Raw genomic sequence first — 6,283 nt, 5'->3', positions numbered from 1 at the left:
CAATACTAGTGGGAGACTTTAACACCCCACTGTCAATAATAGATCAATGAGACAGAAAATTAACAAGGATATTCAGGACTTGAACTCAGCTCTGGACCAAGCAGACCTAATAGACATCTACAGAACTCTCTACCCCAAAACAACAGAATACACATTCTTCTCAGCACCGCATTGCACTGATTCTAAAATTGAACACATAATTGGAAGTAAAACACTCCTCAGCAAATGCAAAAGAAAGGAAATCATAACAGTCTCTCAGACCACAGTGCCATCAAATTAGAAGTCAGGATTAAGAAACTCACTCAAAAATGCACAGCTACATGGAAACTGAACAACCTGCTCCTGAATGACTCCTGTGTAAATAACAAAATGAAGGCAGAAATAAGTTATTTGAAACCAATGAGAACAAAGACACAATGTACCAGAATCTCTGGGATACAGCCAAAGCAGTGTTTAGAGGGAAATTTATAGCACTAAATGCCCACAAAAGAAAGCAGGAAAGATCTAAAATTGACACCCTAACATCACAATTAAAAGAACTAGAGGGGGGATGCCCAAGATGGACAAATAGGAACAGCTCCAGCCTCCAGCTTCCAGCATGAGCGACACAGAAGACGGGTGATTTCTGCATTTTCAACTGAAGTACTGGGTTTATCTCACTGGGGCGTGTTGGACAGTTAGCACTGGTCAGTGGGTGCAGCCCGAGCAGTGAGAGTTGAAGTAGGGCGAGGCCTCACCTCACCTGGGAAGCACAAGGGGGAAGGGAATTCCTTTTCCTAGCCAAGGGAAACTGAGACCCACAACACCTGGAAAATCAGGTAACTCCCACCCTAATACTGCACTTTACCAAGGGTCTTAGCAAACAGCACACCAGGAGATTATATCCCATGCCTGGCCCAGAGAGTCCCACACCCACGGAGCCTCCCTCATTGCTAGCACAGCAGTCTGAGATCTAACTGCAAGGCAGAAGCGAGGCTGGGGGAGGAGTGCCCGCCATTGCTGAGGCTTAAGTAGGTAAACAAAGCTGCCAGGAAGCTCGAACTGGGTGGAGCCCACTGCAGCTCAAGGAGGACTGCCTGCCTCTGTAGACTCTACCTCTGGGGACAGGGCATAGCTAAAGAAACAGCAGCATAAACCTCTGCAGGTGTAAATGTCCCTGTCTGACAGCTTTGAAGAGAGCAGTGGATCTCTCAGCACGGAGGTTGAGATTTGAGAACAGACAGACTGCCTGCTCAAGTGGGTCCCTGACCCCTGAATAGCCTAACTGGGAGACATCCCCCACTAGGTGCAGACCAACACCTCACACCTCACACAGTGGGATATACCCCTGAGATGAAGCTTCCAGAGCAAGAATCAGACAGCAACACTTGTTGTACAGCAATATTCTATCTTCTGCAGCCTCCGCTGCTGATACCCAGCCAAACAGGGTCTGGAGTGGACCTCAAGCAAACTCCAACAGACCTGCAGCTGAGGGTCCTGACTGTTAGAAGGAAAACTAACAAACAGAAAGGACACCCACACCAAAATCCCATCAGTACATCACCATCATCAAAGAACAAAGGCAGATGAAACCACAAAGATAGGGAAAAAGCAGGGCAGAAAATCTGGAAATTCAAAAAGTCAGAGTGCATCTCTCCCTCCAAAGGAATGCAGCTCATCGCCAGCAATGGAACAAAGCTGGACAGAGAATCACTTTGACGAGCTGAGAGAAGAAGGCTTCAGTTGATCAAACTTCTCAGAGCTAAAGGAGGAACTATGTAGCCAGCACAAAGAAACTAAAAACCTTGAAAAAAGAATGGATGAATGGATAACTAGAATAATCAATGCAGAGAAGACCTTAAAAGAACTGATAGAGATGAAAACCATAACATGAGAACTACGTGACAAATGCACAAGCTTCAGTAACCAACTCAATCAACTGGAAGAAAGAGTATCAGTGATTGAAGATCAAATGAATGAAATGAAGCAAGAAGAGAAGTTTAGAGAAAAAAGAGTAAAAAGAAATGAGCAAAGCCTCCAAGAAATATGGGAATATGTGAAAAGACCAAATCTATGTCTGATTGGTGTGCCTGAAAGTGACGGGGACAAGAGAACCAAGCTGGAAAACACTCTGCAGCATATCATCCAAGAGAACTTTCCCAACCTAGTAAGGCAGGACAACATTCAAATTCAGGAAATACAGAGAATGCCACAAAGATACTCCTCGAGAAGAACAACTCCAAGACACATAATTGTCAGATTCACCAAAGTTGAAATGAAGGAATAAATGTTAAGGGCAGCCAGAGAGAAAGGTCGGGTTACACACAAAGGAAAGCCCATCAGACTAACAGCAGATCTCTCGGCAGAAACTCTCCAAGCCAGAAGAGAGTAGGGGCCAATATTCAACATTCTTAAAGAAAAGAATTTTCAACCCAAAATTTCATATCCAGCCAAACTAAGTTTCATAAGTGAAGGAGAAATACAATTCTTTACAGACAAGCAAATGCTTAGAGATTTTGTCACCACCCAGCCTACCCTACAAGAGATTGTGAAGGAAGCACTAAACATGGAAAGGAACAACAGGTACCAGCCATTGCAAAAACATGTCAAAATGTAAAGTCCATCGATGCTAGGAAGAAACTGCATCAACCAACGAGCAAAATAACCAGCTAATATCATAATGACAGGATCAAGTTCACACATAACAATATTAACCTTAAATGTAAATGGACTAAATGATCCAATTAAAAGACACAGACTGGCAAATTGGATAAAGAGTCAAGACCCATCAGCTGGCTGTATTCAGGAGACCCATCTCACATGCAGAGACACACATAGGCTCAAAATAAAGGGATGGAGGAAGATCTACCAAGCAAATGGAAAACAAACTAAAAGGAGGGGTTGCAATCCTAGTCTCTGATAAAAGGACTTTTTTTTTTTTTTTTTTTTTTTTTTGAGACGGAGTCTTGCTCTGTGCCCCAGGCTGGAGTGCAGTGGCGCAATCTCGGCTCACTGCAAGTTCCGCCCCCCCGGGTTCACGCCATTCTCCTGCCTCAGCCTCCCGAGTAGCTGGGACTACAGGCGCCCACCACCTCGCCCGGCTAATTTTCTTGTATTTTTAGTAGAGACGGGGTTTCACCGTGTTAGCCAGGATGGTCTCGATCTCCTGACCTCGTGATCCACCCGTCTCGGCCTCCCAAAGTGCTGGGATTACAGGCTTGAGCCACCGCGCCCGGCCAAAAGAGACTTTAAACCATCAAAGATCAAAGGAGACAAAGAGGGTCATTACATAATGGTAAAGGGATCAATTCATCAGGAAGAGCTAACTATCCTAAATATATATGTACCCAATACAGGAGCACCCAGATTCATAAAGCAAGTCCTTAGAGACTTACAAAGAGACTTAGACTCCCACACAATAATAATGGGAGACTTTAACACCCCACTGTCAACATTAGACAGATCAACGAGACAGAAAGTTAACAAGGATATCCAGGAATTGAACTCCACTCTGCACCAAGTGGACCTAATGGACATCTATAGAACTCTCCACCCCAAATCAACAGAATATACATTCTTCTCAGCACCACATCGCACTTATTCCAAAATTGACCACGTAGTTGGAAGTAAAGCACTCCTCAGCAAATGTAAAAGAACAGAAATTATAACAAACTGTCTCTCAGACCACAGTGCAATCAAACTAGAACTCAGGACTTCAATCAACTCAGAAACTCAATCAAAACCACTCGACTACATGGAAACTGAACAACCTGCTCCTGAATGACTACTGGGTACATAATGAAATGAAGGCAGAAATAAAGATGTTCTTTGAAACCAAAGAGAACAAAGATACAACATACCAGAATCTCTGGGACACATTTAAAGCAGTGTGTAGAGGCAAATTCATAGCACTAAATGCCCACAAGAGAAAGCAGGAAAGATCTAAAATTGACACCCTAACATCACAATTAAAAGAACTAGAGAAGCAAGAGCAAACACATTCAAAAGCTAGCAGAAGGCAAGAAATAACTAAGATCAGAGCAGAACTGAAGGAGATAGAGACACAAAAACTCTCCAAAAAATCAATGAATCCAGTAGCTGGTTTTTTGAGAAGATCAACAAAATTGACAGACTGCTAGCAAGACTAATAAAGAAGAAAAGAGAGAAGAATCAAATAGATGCAATAAAAAATGCTAAAGGGGATATCACCACCGACCCCACAGAAACACAAACTACTATCAGAGAATACTATAAACACCTCTACGCAAATAAACTAGAAAACTTAGAAGAAACGGATAATTTCCTGGACACTTACACTCTCCCAAGACTAAATCAGGAAGAAGTTGAATCCCTGAATAGACCAATAGCAGGCTCTGAAATTGAGGCAATAATTAATAGCCTACCAACCAAAAAAAGTCCAGGACCAGACGGATTAACAGCCGAATTCTACCAGAGGTACAAGGAGGAGTTGATACCATTCCTTCTGAAACTATTCCAATCAATAGAAAAAGAGGGAATCCTCCCTAACTCATTTTACAAGGCCAACATCATCCTGATACCAAAGCCTGACAGAGATAACAACAAAAAAAGAGAATTTTAGACCAATATCCCTGATGAACATCGATGCAAAAATCCTCAATAAAATACTGGCAAACCGAATCCAGCAGCACATCAAAAAGCTTATCCACCATAAGCAAGTGGGCTTCATCCCTGGGATGCAAGGCTGGTTCAACATACGCAAATCAATAAATGTAATCCAGCATATAAACAGAACCAAAGACAAAAATCACATGATTATCTCAATAGATGCAGAAAAGGCCTTTGACAAAATTCAACAGCCCTTCATGCTAAAAACTCTCAATAAATTCAGTATTGAAGGAACGTATCTCAAAATAATAAGAGCTATTTATGACAAACCCACAGTCAATATCATACTGAATGGGCAAAACCTGGAAGCATTCCCTTTGAAAACTGGCACAAGACAGGGATGCCCTCTCTCACCACTCCTATTCAACATAGTGTTGGAAGTTCTGGCTAAGGCAATCAGGCAAGAGAAAGAAATAAAGGATATTCAGCTAGGAAAAGAAGAAGTCAAATTGTCCCTGTTTGCAGATGACATGATTGTATATTTAGAAAACCCCACTGTCTCAGCCCAAAATCTCCTTAAGCTGATAAGCAACTTCAGCAGTCTCAGGATACAAAATCAATGTGCAAAAATCACAAGCATTCTTATACACCAGTAACAGACAAACAGAGAGCCAAATCATGAATGAACTCCCATTCACAATTACTTCAAAGAGAATAAAATACATAGGAATCCAACTTATAAGGGATGTGAAGGACCTCTTCAAGGAGAACTACAAACCACTGCTCAGTGAAATAAAAGAGGACACAAACAAATGGAAGAACATACCATGCTCATGGATAGGAAGAATCAATATTGTGAAAATGGCCATACTGCCCAAGGTAATTTATATATTCAATGCCATCCCCATTAAGCTACCAATGACTTTCTTCACAGAATTGGAAAAAAACTACTTTAAAGTTCATATGGAACCAAAAAAGATCCCGCATTTCCAAGACAATCCTAAGCCAAAAGAACAAAGCTGGAGGCATCACGCCACCTGACTTCAAACAATACTACAAGGCTACAGTAACCAAAACAGCATGGTACTCGTACCAAAACAGAGATATAGACCAATGGAACAGAACAGAGCCCTCAGAAATAATACCACACATCTACAGCCATCTGATCTTTGACAAACCTGACAAAAACAAGAAATGGGGAAAGGATTCCCTATTTAATAAATGGTGCTGGGAAAATTGGCTAGAAAGCTGAAACTGGATCCTTTCCTTACTCCTTATATGAAAATTAATTCAAGATGGATTAGAGACTAAAATGTTAGACCTAAAATCATAAAAACCCTAAAAGAAAACCTAAGTAATACCATTCAGGACATAGGCATGGGCAAGGACTTCATGTCTAAAACACCAGAAGCAACAGCAACAAAAGCCAAAATTGACAAATGGGATCTAATTAAACTAAAGAGCTTCTGCACAGCAAAAGAAACTACCATCAGAGTGAACAGGCAACCTACAGAATGGGAGAACATTTTTGCAATCTACTCATCAGACAAAGGGCTAATATCCAGAACCTATAAAGAACTCAAACAAATTTACAAGAAAAAAACAAACAACTCCATCAAAAAGTGGGCAAAGGATATGAACAGACACTTCTCAAAAGAAGACATTCATACAGCCAACAGACACATGAAAAAATGCTCATCATCACTCGCCATCAGAG

The sequence above is a fragment of the Theropithecus gelada genome, chromosome 1, assembly GCF_003255815.1.
Source record: "Theropithecus gelada isolate Dixy chromosome 1, Tgel_1.0, whole genome shotgun sequence".
Classification (NCBI taxonomy): Eukaryota; Metazoa; Chordata; class Mammalia; order Primates; family Cercopithecidae; genus Theropithecus; species Theropithecus gelada.
The sequence above is the reverse complement of the archived record's forward strand: the minus strand, read 5'-3'. Positions refer to the sequence as shown.